At 41.1% G+C, this 20,793-nt stretch overlaps 1 protein-coding gene and 1 long non-coding RNA gene across 2 annotated transcripts in view; one reads left to right on the top strand and one right to left on the bottom strand.

Moving 5' to 3' along the window:
* Positions 1-20,793, bottom strand: part of LOC307035191 (leucine-rich repeat and fibronectin type III domain-containing protein 1-like protein) — a 429,933-nt gene that overhangs the window by 284,259 nt on the left and 124,881 nt on the right. The window lies entirely within an intron of this gene.
* Positions 1,317-5,674, top strand: LOC307036792. Its single transcript, XR_013807457.1, has 3 exons — positions 1,317-1,454; positions 2,323-2,459; positions 4,647-5,674. It is a non-coding gene; the product is annotated as an uncharacterized lncRNA (long non-coding RNA).

The following is a 20,793-nucleotide window of genomic DNA, read 5'->3' as shown; positions in this document are numbered from 1 at the left end:
TCATTTTGCTCTCAAAGTGCACCAGATTGTAAAAATCTTCCCGGGGGAGCATGCCCCCAGACCCCCCTAGAGGAGGTGAGGACCCCCGAAGAGGGTGTTAGGTCTACTCCCCACTTATAAAAATAGCACTTTAACACTGCACCCTCTCTAATCTCAGATGCACCCTGAGTCATTTTGTTCTGGAACCGGGCCTGGCTAAAGCTGAGAGATGTTCAAATCCCGAACCTGACGGATTAAGTGGATCAGAGCAGACCTCCTCCCAGATGTTCATGTTCCCTGTACTATATCATTATAATTAATAGGTTTTTTTCATGACAAGATAACATGCTCTAACACGTTTACTGGTGTTCTTAACGACTTCATGGACTTAAAGGTAGGGTACACTGTAAAAAAAGATCGTAATTTTACAGGAAATAACTGCACATTTTTATAGTAATTATCATGTTTTTTCAAATCACTTGCAAAATCCTGTAATATGAAAGATATTAACTATAAATTAACAACTCAAAACATTATTTTAAGTATTTTGACAATAACAACAAATAACATTTATTTCCTTTTTTTTTTTACAGTAAATGTACTATATAATATTTACAGTATTTTTGCAGTTTCAGAAAATACATGCAGAAGTACGTAAATTAAAAATATTATCCGTAATTAAATATGTAACTCGTAATATAAAAGTGTATTACTATTATAAGACTTTAGTATATTTCTTTGTAATTTTAAGGTAAACATAAAACTGTAAAAAAAAGCGTCAAATAAAAAAAACGTAAAATGTAAGTAAAACATTTTTACATACATAATTTTCTCAATATTCGATTGAATCCACCACAAACACAAAATATCCAATGTTGAAACAAAAGTAAATAAATATGTTTTCATTAAATTCCTAACTTACTATATCATAAACATTGACAGTTGACAATACCATTAAACAAAATAAAAAGCATATGTGGAGAAATCTCTACACAGGGTTTAAAACACACGCTGTTATTTACTCAACAATAAGTCACAGTTATCCTTGTTTTATTTGTGTTCTGTTGCTGTTTTTTTTTTTCCATTGGTCAATATATAGTAATAAACCTTAGTTTTACAGTATAATGTATGGTTTTCGGATTCTGGCCGACAGCCAGAGCTACGGCACTTGAAATAGAATTCAGCCAGAACACGGCAGACAAGTCAGGCATGTTTGGAATGAGTCCACAACACTCCTGATTGGTTAATATAAACGTCATCGAAGAAACCTGCCAATGAGAACTGTCCGCGCCTCTCGTTAACATTTGAAACATCCACCGTCAGTTTGAGCGGGTCTCCTCCGGTCTCCTCCTGCTGGAGCTACAGCTGTCTGTCTGTATGTTTGCTGCAGGAGTTTATGGATTAATATCGGGATCGTTTTACACGTTAAATATGAGCATCGGGACGTCAAGAAAGAACAGAAGACTTGAGATCTGGTGAGTCCTGCAACTGTAATGGAGTGAAACATGTATTTAGATAATCCTTAGTTTGTGAATGTTTTTTGTAATCTGAGTTTCTTCCCGTTAAGTTGGTATGCATCATTAATAGGTTGTTAAATGTTAAGAAGCCCTGAGATGCTGTTTCTTGCAAGATGTTGCGCGGGAAACCTAGTTTAACAGGTGGCTGCTAATGTTAGCTTACAGCTTATTGCAGTGATGCCCCCCCACCCTCTCGTCTCCAACACGGGAGAATTACACATAAACATGCAGTGGGGTGTCACAGCGTTGTCCAAGTTTAATGTACAGTTTCACAGCTTTCTTACAGCGGAATCTAGTTTGTTAATGTTCAGTAGCCAACAGCTAGCATAGCATAAAAAGCTAACCGCTAACGTTCGGCTAACTTGCTAGTTAGCTCTGCTCTATATATTACAAGGTAACATGACTAGCTAATGTCACACTGTGTGAACTAACATAGTTTTTGTATTACTACATCATACATGCTTGGTCCAAATCACTGCTAAAATTAATTATTTTTGAGAATGTATAGTAAAGAAACACTCAGCCATGCATGAAATAACATAGCAAAAGAATACGTGTAATGTTTGACCCATGTTGTGCTTTAGAAGTGTAGTGATACAATTAAAAACATCATTTTTATTCAAAAAGTAAGAAAGGGAAAAATTAGAATTGGTGTTGATCCAAAACAGGTTAATTGAGGAATACCTGGAATCCTGAATGGTTAAAGTAATTTATTGCAAAGATATTTACAATTAAATCTAATTCGGGTAACTTTTGACACATGTTGGTTGTATGTTGTGTAACAAAGGGTTAACATGACAGCTGTGATGTTCACTCTTTTGACCAGTGGACAGTGAGGACTATGGAAGAGAAGATGTGATGGCTTTGTGTGGAAAGCTGCTGAAGCCAGCCTGTGTCCCTCATCAGTCTCTCCAGGCAGCACCCAGCTATTCTTCCATCTTGCAGATGGAAAGACTTTGATATGTGAGTAATAACTAACTTGTGTCTAACATAATATTGAATGTGGTTTAGTAAAGTATTTAAAAATACCCCACATTGTACATGTATAGGACAATCAGACCTTGTTCAACAAAGATCTTCAGACAATTGTTTTGTCTTTGAGGTACAGTCGCAGCAGAGAATCTGAGTTTGAAGAAAACACTATTTTATTTAGTGTTGTTTAATCAATCAATATTTACTGGTCTTGAATTTCCTCACTGGATTACAAAATGCTTGAATGTTATTGTACAGGGACATTATGCAGATTTAATCACCTGAAGATGAAAATATAGATTCAGCGATATGTACCATTTTTAGGAAATAGACTGTTAGTGGTATTGACCAAAGCTCCGCAGCTGTAGCTAAGGGCTGCAAATGAAAACTCAAGTGCTCCATTTGTTGGTTTTTCTTTTTTATTAAGAATTGACCTAGCATATCTTCCTCTTCAAAATCCCAGTTGTACTTCGCTAACACGCAGTGCCTGGGAGGGTGCGTTTGATTGTTCCCACCCTTACCTTATTTATGGACTAGGCCAGGGCTATTCAACTACACATTCAGTTGGACCAGATTTTATAACTACAAAATTCAGCTGGGCCAGACATTCAGCGGCCTGTAAAAAGCGGGTAGTGACACATTTTAAACAAACACATATTACTGCGATGAAAAACATGCCATTTTTATTAATTGTTCATCTAACAAAGGTAGGTCAAAAAGTGCATAAAAACACAACAAATTAGCATTAATTTAACAGAATCTGAAAAAAGGTGCACAGTTGTAGCATTACATTTGTTTGCTTTGGAAGTCAAATATTCAGGTTATTACAAAAAAAAAACAGCTAAAGAGCTCCAATGCAACACAAAGAGGAGTGTAGCAATACTATTTTTTCACTTTTCAAGTAACAACAAAAAAATCATACGTTTTGGTCACATTTGACCCAGACACATTACAAAGTGCATTTAAATGAATAAAGAAAGAACTGTCAAGTTACCCTTCAGTGCACAAACCCATAACAAGGGATACGGGTAACTATATGAATGAATACTACACTACACGTCTACTATAGTAAACTAGGTGCTTATTATCACCTCATTTGTGATTTGTCATCGCTGACTTTCTCAATGGGAGAAGGGACATTTTTTGTTTTGAACAAGAGCAGTGATTTTTGGCTCATAGGATGTCAATGCAATCCTAAGACATTGGTGAAAAGTGCTGTCAGTCAGGGAGCAGCGAGTGCTACTTTTGATTGAGTTCATGTGTGAAAAGCTTGATTCACATTTGTATGTTGATCCAACCATACTGAGCACACAGATCGCTACTTTCTGAACGTTAGGGAACTGCTGTTTTTTGACATCACTCCAAAACTTTTCTGGCCTGTTAGTGCGCTGCATGTCAATAAGTTCCAGTGTATATTTCCCCTTGTCGATGCAGGGGACCACTTCCTTTACTCTGGTTGATACGTCCCCCTATATTGCAACAGTGAAGGAGTCTCTGGCAAAGCCCATCACCTCTGTGGGCAGAGCAAGTCCATCCAATCGACCGGCAAAGTTCTCTTTCAACCTCGCAATTAAATCTGTCATCACATCCGTGATTTGTGCCGGAGATGTGATGTGTTTGGGGAGCGTCGGAAAATGCAGCATCCGACCCGTGCTCAAGTCGGTCGCGAAAAGGTCCAGCTTGACTTGGATCTGCTCCACAAGATCAATGACCGTTTTGTCTCTGTTTACGCTTCAGAGTTAAGAGAGACATGTTTTAGAGTTGCTATCATAGGACCACCGTTACTAGCACCACTAGATGCACTTTCAAAAAACGTGCTGCGTTGTGGTTTGGTGGTTTCTATGCAACGCGGAGTGTTGCGTTCATTGTCTGTACTAGTGTAGGAATTTGGCTACGGGAGGCTGGGCCACTCAGGAGTTGGTTCTGGGCCGCATCTGGCCCGCGGGCCGCCAGTTGAATAGGCCTGGACTAGGCCATGTTAGACAAGCAATCCAGTGGTTAGTTTTAGGATAAGCTCCATTGTTTTATTTTGTATGTATTCACTTTAAGAGAAAGGGATTTCAGAAACAAGTCTCATAAGTTTGGCTCGAAGTAAAATTAACAAAAGCTAACTGTTGTTAGACTATGTTCCCCCCTTCTAAACTTATGAAATAATCAATGCCTGTTTGTGGACTTCAGCTCTGCCTTCAACACAACCCTCTGGCTGGAGGCTGTGCTCCATCAGGACCAGAACCTCTCTCCATCAGGAACAGAACCTCTCTCCATCAGGACCAGAACCTCTCTCCATCAGGACCAAAATCTCTCTCCATCAGGACCAACACCTCTCTCCATCAGGACCAGAACCTCTCTCCATCAGGACCAGAACCTCTCTCCATCAGGACCAGAACCTCTCTCCATCAGGACCAGAACCTCTCTCCATAAGGACCAAAACCTCTCTGTGTACAAATGTTGTGTCACCAACACGATTTCCCCCTTTTTTTTGTGTCACACAGAACAATTTTAAAAGCAATGTATTTCTATTGGTAGTATGTTTCGTGCCTGCAACACGTCTTTTTGTCCGTTCGGGTCTTGGAAGACCGGAAGCTGTGGGGTTCATAAAAACATGTTCTTACTCAATATCAAGCCACGATTATTGTTTTTATTTTAAATCGTATAATGTCGGATTTTTTTTGTCGTCTGTGAGGAAAAGAAATGGGGCTCAGAGCCTCAGAATACTGAAATCTGTATTTTTTTAAAAATTTTTTCCTTCTAATTTGTTATTATTTTCTACATAACACACTTTTATTTGCTTACCAATAACACACAATTATCCTTGTTTTTATTTGTTTAATTCCATAATCTCTGGATTTTTTGGCATCCGTCAGGAACTGAATTTCAAAATATTAATAACCGGAAACAGACAGTTAGGACTACTGTCCCCGTGATAAATCTTCAAGCTCTGGGATTGGATGTTGGAGTGGCAGTGCGCCATGGTTACGCCGAGCGTCAAACAGCTGTTTGAAATGGAACGACACCACGCCAGACTATCCAAAACTGGAATCGAACGCCCCCCCAGAACTACACATGCTGGCTATTGTGTTTAGCAAAATGTTCTATTGGACGTCTCTACTGAATGTTTTCGTTTTTCCCACAATTAGAAGTTGCCAGTATTAAACACATTGGTGTTATCATATTTAAAAAATATAATTAATAAATGGGTGGAAATCTCTTGTGTCCATAATGCACAGCATTAATATATACCCACATGACAGCTCATTGTTACTTTGTAATTCTACTCCACTACAATTCAGAGGTTAACCTGGTATTTTTACTCCACTACACTTATTTGAGTTACTTTGCAGATTCTGATTAATGATGTGAAATATAAACAACCCTTAAATCAGACTTTAGTTACACCTGAGTAAAATTCAGGAAAGGTGATTGTCAAGGGCCAACAATCAGGAGAGATATTTGATAGTTGGTGCTTGAGAAGACTAAACATTTATCTGCAATTGACATGAATGGAAACGAGTAATAAAGTATATTCATTACTCGTTATTCTCTACTTATAGTTCATTAAAGACTGTATAATGGCTATTTTGCACATCCCTTTCAAGATTTCAAGATTTTCTATGGTTAATTGACATATCATATACACAACTATGGTGTAGTTATGCAATGAATGAACATTTTGGGTCGCAGCTGAGGTTCCTCAACAGTGCATTACAAGACATCTATCAATATGTGTGTATACCTCCAGCATTAAACTATCATATTCTGCACATTTATTATACTATCTACATACATAAGAGTATAATTCATATGTATAATATCAGTTAAAATAAGTGCTTCAACATAGTTAACATTGCAGGAAATCAATATATTAGACGTACTTTGTCAGGCTTAATATTTATCTTTTGATACCCCCAAAGCTTTTTTCTTATTTAAAAGAAGACCTTAATCTAAAGTATTATTTAATGTTTGAATAAAGGTTCATTCGTTTTTCTGTTTTGCACATCCTCATATTAATATCTTTGTACATCCAGCACGAAACTTTTTTATTGTAGAGATCACTTATAGTATCTTCTTGATTTTTTATATTCTATATTTCTATCACAGACCTACTTTCCCATTATGAAAGTATGTACTCTTCATATTTTTTTCATCAAATATAACACATAAAAACAATAATTCAATAACGTGCTTTAACCACTAGGCGGTGCACACAAGGTACACACAGCCATAATAACTTTGTATTATTAGTGTAGGACACTTATGTATGTACAACATCTGAAGATATGTAGTTTTATTCATGTTTTCACATAATTTTACAGCATATTGCTATGATTTCAGACTCAGTATTTACATTCTTATATTCAAAGAAAATCAGTAATATCTTTAAAAAATAAAAAGTCCTTTTATATCAGCTGTGCACCGTTATGGTGTAAATATAACCTATCTACCAATTAGATCAAATGTAAAAGTCAGCCGAATTAGTGTTGATACTGCAAGGAGACGTATTGTGTGAAGAGAAATTGAAGATGTTGTTTAATTGTTGATATATTTATGATCCACGTCACGTATTCAGTTTCGGCAGCATTTCTTCCTGTTTGTCCAAAGGTCTTCTCATCAGGGCTCTATAAATAAAGAACTACGGCAGATCTGTAATATGTAATGCAGCCGAATCGTGTATTACAATGCCGTTATGTGATGACTTTCAAAGAGAAAAACAAAAACACTTGGAATAAAGTATTATTTTCTTTTTAAAAAAAGGTTTTCGGATTTGATATCGCATGAACACCATATCCCTACATGGATTGCGGCTAAAACATCCAATCGGCGAGCTTAAACCATAGCAGAGGATCTTGGGTAATCAGTTCAGTGGCTGTGTATTTCGCAATGACGCTACGTCTGTTTCCGGTTATTTTTATTTTGAAATTCAGTTCCTGACGGACGCCAAAAAAGCCAGATATTATGGAATTTAACAAATAAATCAAAACAAGGATAATTGTGTGTTATTGATGAGTAAATAACAGTGTGTTATTTAGAAAATAATAACAAATTAGAAGGAAAAAAATATTTTAAGAAATACAGATTTCAGTATTCTGAGGCTCTGAGCCCCATTTATTTTCCTCACAGACGACAAAAAAAGTCAGACATTATACGATTTAAAATAAAAACAATAATCATGGCTTGATATTGAGCAAGAACATGTTTTTATGAACCCCTCAGCTTCCGGTCTTCCAAGACCCGAACGGACAAAAAGACGTGCTGCAGGCACGAAACATACTACCAATACAAATACATTGCTTTTAAAATTGTTCTGTGTGACACAAAAAAAAGGGGAAAATCGTGTTGGTGAACACGAATCAATAGATTAAATGTTGTGACTATAACACGAAATGCCGTGAGACTGGGTTGGAGATATGGCTGATACTTACGCATTAGTTTCTGTTATGGATCAGTATCAACAGTCCTGCCAGTAACGTTACTATATTATCAATACTACTTTAGTTATAGCCTCATATATGATAGTTAACTTTACAATGTTGTGATGTGACTGACGTTAGCTAACATTAACTGTGGCTAACGCCGGTCACTCACCAAGACAGCTACACATTTATTCACTGGGGTGTCTAACCTGCAAGTTGCTCTTTAACACCCCGATAGCAATGAATACATGAAATGCTTTGACAATAAATACATAACAAAATGCCATCTGTGGAAGCCGTGGCACTGTAAAAAGCACGACCAATTATTTTAGCCGGCTCGGCTAAAATAACTGGATAGCCTGCTTGTAAGCCTTCCATCTGTGCACAAACTTATCTCGTGCCCTCACTGGTCATGTGCACGTTCGTGTGTGTTCGTGTGAGGGGCTCTGTAAGGAAGTCTGAAGGAAGGGGCAGATTTTTTCCGGCTGCGTACTTTCAAATTCTAGCGCACTCGAGCTGGTTTCTCCATTCTTACCTACCCTACCTTTAATACATTTAGGAAATGTATGTTATTTTTATTTTTAATATTTTCTGATATCATTTAGTTCAAACTATTTTGTCAAATTCGTCACACTTTGTTAGTTAGACTACAGAAACTCAGATATTCTAGTTCAAATACAAAATGACTCAAGCTTGGGAGAATCCTACGATTTCACTAGATTTGACAAGGTATTAAAACGTGATGTTTTGGTGATGGGATTCCAAAACCACCAACTCAGCAGCAGGATCCTCTCTCTTGAAGATTGCTAATGAAAGTGTTTACGTTGAAAAGAGATTTGTTTTGTAGGATCGATGAACAATCAAACAAGTTTTAACACGCTGCATCCAGACTTTTAAACAGAGATTGTGAATTTTTTATCCCTGCCTGAAAACCATTTGGTGAATGAGATGTTAACCATGACACCCGAAATGAGAAGAGAGCACTCTGGAAGTCTGTGACAGGAACAATATCTATGAAAGCAACTAGAGCATGATGACGTGCAGCTGCTCACGCTGCAAAGACCTGTAAGGGCTTTGTCCCTATCTTGTTAGATTTTACTTTCAAAAGATGGGAAATATGATTAAAGTGGCCCAGGAATGTATTTGAAGACCTAAAAGGGACTTGCAAGTATCTGCCGATAGAAGGCAAAGATACACATACAGACATCAAAACGGTGTGTGAATCAATTTTCAGTTTTATGGGCAACAACTGCTGAACCAAATGTAAAGTGAAGTTATTCCAATGAGTGGTATTTTAAGAATTTTAAGCATATTTCATTGACTGCCGGTAGTAAACCACAATATTTCTTACCATTCTGTAAGTACTATTCACTGTGTGTACTGAAGCTAGTAATGCTTATGAAACTCAGAGCACTGCTCCAGCAGTAAACGGTCTGCAGCTCTGCTCTCTCACTCCCACTGAAAACACCAACACAGCAGAGCGTGACAGAAGTAGAAAACCCTTCTGAGCCATTATGAGACGGACACAGACGGGATGGAGTGTGGCCTCTCACTGTTCTCCAGCTATTCAATTCCATCTGCTTTCCACTGTCTCCCGTCCTCTTTTCTCCCTAACACTTCATATCCACCTCTCAGCACTCTGTCTGTTACCATCCCGATTCTCCAGCACACATCTCAGTCCTGTCTCATTGTGTCTACATTCCATATCCTTAACCCATTCTTCATGTTGAGTGCCTCCTTCTCCATAACATATTTATTTAACACTGCAGCTTACCATTCTGAATCAAAAATACTACAGTATTATGTTATCAAACATATATATATTTCAAATATATCACTCGCAATGCCTAAATAAGCCTCCCCTGCATCAATCATCGAATACAGAGCACTTAAACAGTATATTATTTTAAGTGACAAAGCACTGAAGTTGCCACAATAATTATTAGCTGAGCAATACAGGAGGGATGCTTTACTTTAGTCATTGACTGTATATGAGAAGGAGATGGATTTTTGGACTCTGTTTTAAAGCCTTGGGTTTGGCGTTTTGACTGGGGCAATCTTTGTTTTTGGTCGTTGCCATTTGTTTATTTGAAAACTAGAAGTTGTAGTAGTAGTATAACCTTTATTTAGCCCGGAAAATCAATTAAGAACAAATTCTTATTTTCAATGATGACCTGACAGGAGGCAAAAGGCTTTCTGAGGGGATGGGAGTTGGGAGGAAGAAAATAAAAAGACAGACTCCGAGCCGAGATATTATCTGTGCCCATGCAGTCATCTTTTATGAATTTTAAAGGTGGATAATTATCCAGGAGGTTATTAGGATCCGTAGGCAGACTGAAGACAAGCCTATCCTGACATCAAAGTCATTCATAACATTATTGAAGCTTCACGCTTGCCACATTCTCCCTCATTGCTGTGTAACGAGTATATGTAGGAGAAACACAGAGAGAGTTTATTTATGAATGTGTGTGCACCTCAAGGCTGGGGGGCTAAGATTGCTTCATTACAGACTATTTTCCATGCCACATTACCCCTCTCCTTCCTCCCTCCATTCTCTCTGCCTGTCTTGTCTCAGGCCCACTATCATAGAATATCCCAGCATGCAATGGGCCAGTACTGCTGATGCAACTATTTGTTGTGCACGACTGATCGATAGAGGCCTGGATTATTTTCCACTCATCTCCATCCTGTTGTACAGAGCCATCGATCCAGTCACTACAACATGCTTCCCAGGGTGCAAAGGCAAAATGACATTTCTGCTGCTATCTTTGCAAAACGAGGTAACAGTCACATCTTATCCGGATGAGTGCTGCACAATACCATTTTTATAAGGGATACATGTGTGGGTAGTCTTTCATATTAAACATGATCGCTGGTAGATAGCCACAGAAATCGTAACACAATTTAACCTGGGCGGGTCACATTTTAAAGTGGGTGGTTCCCAGTTCCCTCGGAGGATCACAGTTTAACACAGATGAAGACTTCTCCACGCTGCTTTCAAACTGTGAGTAACACCGTGTGCTTCACTTGGAGGCTGTCTGAAGGTATACACAGATGGACTTGGACATTAACAACAATATTCCGTAATAAGTCTGGCAACAATAGCCGGTTTAAATGATTTATTCGAGCAACTCGTTTTTTCTAGTTGTAGTCCTCGCTGTTCGCGTCCGGATATCGCCATCTTAATCACAACCTCACACATTGGTACTGGATGTGCATCAACGTGTTCCTAAGAAGCCAAATATACCAAAATATGTATGTAAACGACAGAAGAAAGCGATCGAAATGTGTATTTCAGTCGAAAGCCACGCACCCCACTGAAACGAGTGTTGTGTATTAGTAGAAAGAAATTAATGAAACAAGGGACAGAGGATACGGGTACTCAACTCTTTACTGTTCGTCATGCTTAACTGCCACAGCATCAACTCCCGGGCTTACTCTTCTTCTCTCAACATTGTATGTATACTCTGGTTACACTGCGCCCCCTATTGACAGGAGTATATTAGAACACAACATTTCCCCCCTTCTTAAAAAGAGTTACTTCTCCCCTTGAACAGCATGCATAACATTAGCATTTTAAACAGACACTTACGTAGTAACCATGAAACCATCTGTAATGATAATAACTTCACATATCACAATATGCAGAACATTTTCAAACATTAATTCAACCACAGTTTAAGTGACATAGTCCTCAATCCAAACAGGCTGCTTTCTGATTCGCTGGTTCCTGCTCTGAGCACCATGCACTGTAGCTGGCTCAGCAGGCCTCACTTCTTCTGATGGAGGAGTGAATGTTTCTGAAAGCACCGACAGGTGTGAAGCATCCCAGGTTTTTCCATTATCAAGTGTGTAACTGTGAGGTCCTTTCTGCTTGGTCACTTTCAGAGGCTCACTGAACTTTGGCTTTCCCTTTTTGACATGCAGCGGGTTTCTCACACGCACCAGGCTTCCCGGATGTATTTTGGGAATCTTGGCATTTCTTTTTGCATCAGAATATGTTTTCATGTGCCACTGTTTCTTTTCCACTCTGTCTCTCAGTTCCTGATCCTGAGTATCCGTAAGCTGTGGCAGGATTCAGAGTTTGGTTCGCATTTTTCTTCCATACATGAGCTGGAACGGAGATGTCCCTGTAGTGGCGTGAGGTGTAGCTCTGTAGACCTGAAGAAACTCAGCAACGTGAGCTTTCCACGGAGCGTTCTCTCTCTGTGCCGTGAGAATGCTTTCCTTCAGCACTCTATTTAGCCTCTCCACCGCTCCATTTCCTTCTGGATGGTAGATTGTAGTCCTGATGTGTTGGATGTCTCTTTCTTCTAGGAAAAAGGCGAGTTCTGAGGATGTGAATTGTGGACCGTTATCTGTCACCACAGACACAGGGTTCCCTTTTTGGCTGAACACTGATCTCATGAAGGTGATCACTGTTGCAGTAGTGCATCTTGGGGCAAAACACACTTCTGGCCATTTTGAATAGTAGTCAGTCATAGTAATAGCAAACTTACAGTCCACCGGACCAGTCTCAAATGGGCCCACGATGTCGAGGGCAAGCTTTTGCCATGGCCCCTGAGGCAGAGGGACTGGTGTCATAGGTGCACGGTTAGTTTTAGCTGTTTTATCATTCATCTGGCAGGACACACAGGCGGCGATAACCGATTGTACCAGTGCATCCATTTTAGGCCACCAATACAAGTCTCTGAGTCTCTGTTTTGTGCGTACAATGCCTTGGTGGCTCTCGTGTGCTAAGGATACCATGTGTGAGTGTAGCTTTACTGGAACAACTAACCTGTGACTCCCTCTCAGAATGAGTTGTTCATGTGCAGAAAGTTCATTTCTCACCTGGTAGTACGGCAACATGTTAGCAGGCAGGCCTTTGGATGAAGCTGGCCACCCGTCTGTCATGTAGTTGCGTAGCTGACGTAACTCTGGACAGGAAGTGCAGGCATCTGTGAAGTCAGACGAGGGAACATCAGTCAGCAGGGCAGAGACAGCAGCAACCATCTCTGGTTCCGTGTCTGAGGTGCAGTCCTGTCCGTGTGGCAGTGGCAGCCTGAGAGTCACTGGATCACTGGGTGATGGAGCATCCCGAATAGCTGCAATGTGGTCATCATTTGGCAGCAGACCTTCCTTGCTTATGCTGTGTCCTAGATACGTTAGTTTGTCCTGGTAGAATTTGCATTTATCTGTGTTGAGACTTAGTCCAGCTTCCTGCAGTCGGTACAGTACTGCTTTCAGGCGGGTTTCATGCTCAGCACGGCATGAGGAGTAAATGATGATATCATCCAGATATGCCTGCACTCCAGGTAAATCTTTCAGCACCATGGACATCATCTTCTGAAATGCTGAGGGTGCTGATGCTAGCCCATAGCAAACTCGCTTGTACCTGAAAAGTCCCTCGTGAGTAATGAAAGCAGTCAGATCTCTGCTGTCCTCATGCAGTGGAAGCTGGTAGTATGCATTAGCCAGGTCGAGGGTTGAGAATATGGTAGTTCCTCTGAGTTCTGAGAAGAGCTCCTCCATGTGTGGAATGGGGTAGCAATCCATTATGACGGCCTTGTTAGGCTCCCTGAGGTCTGTACACATCCTTATTTTAGATGAGTTCTTTCGTTGAGTCACAACGATCGGTGATACCCAGGGAGAGGCATCTATTTTTTCAATGATGTCAGCATCAAGAAGGCACTTTAACTCTGCAGAAACAGCATCTCTGACTGAGAATGGAAGCCTTCTCAATTTCTGCTGCACAGGCTTCACCTCATCTTTCACTCTTACTTTGTGTACTACGTTCCTAACACAGCCCATAGGTAAAACTGTATTAACAGGTGCAGATGCAGTAGGTGTCGGTGTAGTAGGAGTTGCAGGTGGGGTTGTTATCTCTCTGACTGTGTGCTCTGACTTCAGTACCACTCTGTTTCTCATGATGACCATTTCCAGTGCCTCAAACAGGTCCAGGCCCAGCAGTATTGAACCTGACTTCACAATGAAAAGGGTAGCTGAGGCAGTATTTCCGTCATGGAATGCACGTAAATGCAGTTTCCCTAGTACTGGGATTCTCTGTCTTGAGTATGTGACTAGAGGAACCTTTGTAGGTTTCAGTGGTATGTGACTGAAATAGGTCTCGTACACATGAGCCGGCAGCAGTGACACTGAAGAACCAGTATCTACTATCATATCAAATGACTGGTTAGCAGGAGAAAGTCCCAAATCTACAGTGCACATTATTTTCTTCTCTTTTGGGGCAGAATTATTCAGCAATAAAACAGTCAGTTCTGGAATAAAGACCTCCCTCACTTCACGTTTTTGTTCTGAACGACACACTTTGGCAAAATGCCCAGTTTTTCCACAGGATTTGCATATTTTGTTTGTAGCAGGGCATTGTGTGGAATTGGCCATATGTTTATCTGAATCACATCTGTAACATCTTCGTGCTTGCTCAGACTTTCTCTCACCTTGCCTTTGTTTACTTGCAGCGGGACGTTTTTGTTCCCATTTTGGCGCGCTGATCTCTCTCACAAGCACTTCACTGTTGGAGAACTCGGCCACGTTGCGCGCCGCCATTTCCACCTGATTTGCAATCTGAATGGCTTTATCCAGTGTCAGTTTGTCTTCTAGCAGCAAGCGTTCACGTATGCGTCCACTGTAGGCTTTTTCCACGATCTGATCACGCAGCATATCCTGTTCTGCATTTCCAAATTCACAAAAAACGAGCATTTCACGTAGCGCAGAGACGTACTGTGCAATTGTTTCATCATGTCTCTGGGCTCGTTGGCGGAACCTGTGTCTCTCCGCAATTACGTTTACCTTCGGCACGAAATGCGCCCGTAGTGCAGCCACGGCATGGTTGTATGTAGTTCCCGTTTCAGTCAATGTGTAGAATATCCTCTGTGCTTCGGTTCCGACGCTGTGTAGCAGCGTTGCACGTATACGGGTATCCGGCCACTTGGCTCCTTCCACGTCGATCACTAGCAGATAGTTTTCGAACATTTTTAGCCATGTTCCAAATGGCATAGTAGGTTCTCCCGGACACTGAAGAAAGGTGGGAGGTAAAGGAGTAGAAGCCACGGCCATCCTCGTCGCCAATTTGTTGTGTATTAGTAGAAAGAAATTAATGAAACAAGGGACAGAGGATACGGGTACTCAACTCTTTACTGTTCGTCATGCTTAACTGCCACAGCATCAACTCCCGGGCTTACTCTTCTTCTCTCAACATTGTATGTATACTCTGGTTACACTGCGCCCCCTATTGGCAGGAGTATATTAGAACACAACAACGAGTTGATCGGGAAACAAGTTGATCGGGAAACAAGTTAATCCGGAACACCGGGAGACCCTGTCTCTGGGGTGGCGGAGGAGCAGAGACTTGGGACGGAGCCCCCGTGGCCGCCGAAGGATGACCCTGACGCCGTTCCTGCGGGTGCTGCTCTCTTTCTCTTCGCTGCGGGCGCTGCTGCGGGCGCTGCTGCGGGCGCTGCTGCGGGCGCTGCTGCATGCTGCCGGATGTTGTGTGCCTGCTCTGCGGCAGTCTTCATGGACTCCACCATGGCGTGGATCTGGGGTCCGAACAGCCCGTCCGGGCTGATTGGAGCATCCAGCACAGGGTTCCTGCAGGTTTCACCAACTCAAATGTAAGAGTTTTTAAGACCTTTTTAAGACCACTTTGAATATAATTTAAGACCTATTTCACGGCAAGAAAATATGAAGGAAAATTGCTATGAAAGAAGAAATACGTCCATGAAATGTATTCATGTTCAACATAAGAATGATGACTCAACATAACAGTACACAGAATTGTGTTAGCGTGTTAGACAAACATGTGTGTGTGTGTGTGTGTGTGTGTGTGTGTGTGTGTGTGTGTGTGTGTGTGTGTGTGTGTGTGTGTGTGTGTGTGTGTGTGTGTGTGTGTGATATGAATATACTGTAGTCAACTTCATTAAAACGTTATTAACTTGCCCAAACTCAGTAATTCACTAAACAGAGGTTTATTTTTAATGAAGCCTCGTCACCTCACCATGGGCAAACGGGCGATAATATTTTACTATTGTTAATGGTTTACTGCATTATTGGTGTTTAATATTACTGCTATAACAATCACACATTGAGGTTTTTTTTAAATAGTCTGGATGAAATGTCAGCTCTCAGGTGATCAGCTGTGTGTTTACACATCTAATGGCCCATCAGCCATGGCCCCCACCCCTTCTGAGGTGCTAAGTCACTGTGCATTCGTTAACATTTTAGCATCTTTCCCCAAACTGATCTTACATAAAGAAACCTGAATCAATTAGTTGATTACTTAATTTATCAAACAGTTAAAAGGGAAATTGCAACTCTACGTTGTTTATACCACAATGCCCAAACTCCTTACTGCCTCTTCTTCAGATCTGAGGGATGGCCAAAGTCCTGCATGAATCAAACGTCTGATGAAGACATTAACATTTACACATCCCTAGATATTTTATTGATGTGGAAATATCCCGGTTTTGTTTTTCTCATTTACATCTTTATCCTATCCTTCATAAATACGGATTAGCCCTTTATTCAGTTTAAAGAAACCCATAGTTCATTGTTGAAGCCCCCTTCTCACTGTTGAAACTGAGTTTACTTGATTTAGAGTCGAGCGATAGAATTACTAACAAAGCACTTATATACTAATAAAGGGCTGGCTTTCTAAATGCCAGTTGAGTAGCACTTGAAATGTTTGGCTCTATGAAACCTGATGTACTTATATGATTCTGTTTTCTTAAAGGTTGTATCTTCCTGGTCGAATGCACTTATTGTAAGTCGCTTTGGATAAAAGCGTCAGCTAAATGCAATGTAATGTAATGTAATGTAATGTAATGTAGAGTTCATCTTTCTGCTCAGCATCAGGATATTTGGACAGCAGCATCTCTGCTCTGCCTGGGGGGGAAGGAGAAATTGTGGCTGAGCTCCAGTGATGAATAGCTGTCGAGTCCTCGGGCTCTGCAGCTCCACCTAAGCTGCTTCAAGCCTCACAAACAAGAGATAAGCTGCCGGCCTACAAGTCACCTCAGCTCAGATTTTGTTCATAAATGCAGCCTACTTCTTATGGCGGCATTACCCTGAGGGGAGAGGGCTAAAGCCAGGCCCGGTTCTACGGGGGTGCATAAGGGTGCATTGCACCCTCAGTTGAAAAATGAAATGTGAAAAAAAGAAAAAAAGAAAAGTGAAACATATTACATATAATAACCATAATAATAATAGTAGTAATAATAATAATAATAACAAGAAGAATAATGTAGTTGAAATAAAAATAAATTGTAATTGTGGTTCAATAACATTGTCTGCTGCATTTATTTGGTCAAAACAGAGCCTGCCCAGGTATATTTAAAAAGTACCCAACTCGCCTGAACAGTGGGGTAAGGGGTTCATTTTGCAGCTCATGGTTTCAAAACAGAGATTGGCTGGAATATTCATGTAAAAGATGCCATCTTCTGCTATGCATGTAGACATTTCGATTCAAGTACGTCAGATGCCTTCACCACAACATGGCTACAACAACTGTGCCATGCTCTTGTACGTGATAAGGGACTGGGAAGGCATGAATCAAGCAAAGAGCACATGAAGTCAGTGGCTTTGTGGAAGGAGAGGCGTGCAAGAAGTGAGACTGGTACAGAGGTTTCCACTCTTGTAAATGCACCACAACTGGAGAGAAACCGCACCTATGTAGCAGCTATTCAGGGGCGGCGCCAGAGGGTAGCTTGGAGTTGCTATAGCAACTCCAACAATTGGCTCGCAACGGCTTAGCAACCCCATTGTTATGAAAATGTATCTATATCTATATTTATACACATTCTGCTAGCTTTTTTGCAAAATGTGCAAAGGCTTCAAACACGTTCCCCTTAACTGGTTTCAACCAAGGACTAAATGTGATGTTTTCCAACCAAATATGGTTGAACTTACACTTCCCCATATTTGTTTGTAAATTAGGGATGTGCATCTCCATCACTGAGGCCGATGCGATGCGCATCTCGATACGTTGCCACAATACGATACATTAACGATACATTTTAAACACCAGTCGATGCGATACGATACGATTCACCCCTGTTGCGATACAGTTCGATACGATTTGATTCAACATTATGCGATACGGGGCGATACGATGCGATTCAACACGGTGCAAAATAATGATACAATTCAATATGGTACGAAAGAGGATTTTGTTTTATTCCTTATTGACCAGCATTAACAATGTGCAAAAAACAATTACCATTATAGCAATGGCCATACAACTGCCAGACTGATGCACATAACACTCATTCAGTAGGCTAACTCACCAGTAAGCAGAAAGCAGCGGTTTCTATTGTGAACATATAAAGAATACAAATAACCTTTCAAAAATAGGTCTTAATAACATTTCAACTATTATTGGCAGTCACAGGCTGCTGTAAAAATTAAAACCACTCTCACTGACATAACACCTCACTGAGCTTAACTCATATGTCTGGCTTGCAGGTTTTTTGTTAAGGAATATAAGTTGATCAACATGATCAGGATGAAGCAAGCTGCTCTCTGTCACTATGTCACCGGCTGTACTAAACACTCGTTCAGAGGGTACACTTGTTGCAGGGATGGACAGGTAGCTCTTTGCCAATGTTGAGAGAAGTGGAAGATCCACTTGTTTTTCCACCACTGCAACACATCACCACTCAAACCTAAAGCATCCCTCTCCCTGTACTTTAAGATTTCCTCCTTAGCTCTCTCCTTTGTGGTCTTCTTTACTGGTGATATTGCGGGGAGGAAATCACCGAACATCTGGTCCAAGGCAGTCTTCTTCATGGGAGGGACATCATCTAGGGAGTGGAAAAGAAGAGAAGAGAGGATTTTTAGATTTAGATTACAAAAATGATGACATACAATACTATACAATACTATAGTATACACCCATTTTCAAATCAATACACTTTTATAACTTTTGGCACAGTTCCAATCAAAACAAACCTGTCTCTTCTTCCTCTCTTTGGGGGCTCCTGTCACCTTCTGTTTCAGCTGCCTGGTCCTCATTAAGTGTATCACCATCCCCTGCCTGACAATAATCAGCACAGATGAGCTATTAGATTTCCTTAAACTAAACAAATAAGCATCAGTTAAGTAAGCCACAGGTAAATAACAGTGAAAGTGAGACAGACACTAGCTACAATATATTGAGTAGTATATTCTTACCTGTCCATTCATCTTCACCACCTCTGCTGTTATCTTCCTGAATATCATGTCCTTAGTTTCATTGTCATCCAGGAAAGCCAGGTCTTTGAAGCGGGATCCAGTGCTGAGGCGTAGTGGAGGAGGTCTTGGAGATATGTGTAGCGACCATCAAAGTCCAGTCTGAATCGCTCCTTCATCTGGGAAATGACCATATGATCGCTCTCATCTGGCTGGAAGTGCCTCTGCAGTTTGGTCTGGATTGGGGAGATCATTGAGATGGTGGGGTTTTTTTCCTCACTGAGGAGTGTAGTTGCTACTTTCAGGGGGGACATCAATTTGATGACCTCTGGGATTAATGTCATGTCATCCTCCGTCAGGCTGGCCATGGCTTCTCCCCTCCTTATCTTCTTTGACAGCAGGGTGTTCAACACAGCAGGCTGCTGTTCCCAAAAACGCTCCAACATGTCCAGGGAACTGTTCCACCTTGTGGAAACATCATGCACTAGCTTGTGGTGAGGCAGGTGTAACTGGATCTGCATTTCATGGAGAGCTTCAGTTGCTTTGGGCTTTTGTGGAAATAATTCACCACCTTCCTCATTTTCACCAGAAGCTCTGACACCCTGTCCACCTTCAGGGCTTTTTGGGAGGCCAGGTTTAGTGTGTGTGCGATGCATCGCACATGTGGCTCCATCTGTGCACCAACTCCAGCCAGTACCATGTTTCTAGCATTATCTGTGACCAACGCTGGATTCTTGTCTTCAATTTTCCACTCGCGGCAAACTTCTTGCAGTAACATTGCTAGATTATTTCCTGTGTGGGCTTCGTTGAACACTCTGGTCTGCAGAACATGGTTTTGCAATACCCACTCGTCATCAATATAGTGTGCTGTGACCGTGACATATGAGTCAGTGGCGCAAGACGTCCAGCCATCAACTGTAATTGCAACTCTTTGGGCATTACTCAGCGAGTCAACTAACTCTCTTCTCACTTTGTCATAAAGAGCAGGGATTTGTTTGTCGGTAAAGAACCTCCTATTTGGTACATGGTACCTGCGCTCCAAAATGTGGAGGAGGTGTAGGAAGCCCTCATTCTCCGTGACACTGTACGGCTGGATATCTTTACAGATAAACAAGGCGATGGCGTCAGTTATTGCCTTGGAGCGGGTAGAACTGTTAGCCAGCGGAGCATGAAAAAAAGTTGTGATATGCTGCTGCTCACCAGTCTTGCTACCGCCAGGGATAGCCGGGTTAGCTTTAGCTGAATCCAAGGAAGATAGGGAGACAGCCGCAGACGTAATATTCACCCCATGTCGCCTCTTTAGGTGCGTCGCTAAATTCGTGGTACTGCTCGTGTATTTTATAGCGGCACGGCATTGTTTGCAAATTGCTTGTGATTTATCAAGTTGTCCGTCGTTTTTGAAGAATCCGAAGTGTTGCCAAACGTTTGATTTATATTTATTTTTCGGTGCGCTGTGTATCTCTTTCTCCTCGACTTCCATGCTTGTTGATAACTGTGACGCGTGCACGCGGCTCTCGTGCACAGTAGTGGCGGATCAAAGATCGTCTCTGCAGAGTGCTGAAACGAGTGGATGAGTGGATAATATGAATGAATCGGTTTTAACCGGTTTTTACCGATGCAAATAGACGCGACAATCGATGCATTGCGAGTTCAACCCAAACTGTAGCCGATGTGCACTCTTTCAACCGGTGCACTCGCATCTTGAACGTTTATGCCGGTGCACCGATGCGAATCGGTGAATCTTA

This window comes from Notothenia rossii (genome assembly GCF_949606895.1).
Source record: "Notothenia rossii genome assembly, chromosome: 4".
Classification (NCBI taxonomy): domain Eukaryota; kingdom Metazoa; phylum Chordata; class Actinopteri; order Perciformes; family Nototheniidae; genus Notothenia; species Notothenia rossii.
This window is presented reverse-complemented; position numbering and strand designations above follow the sequence as displayed.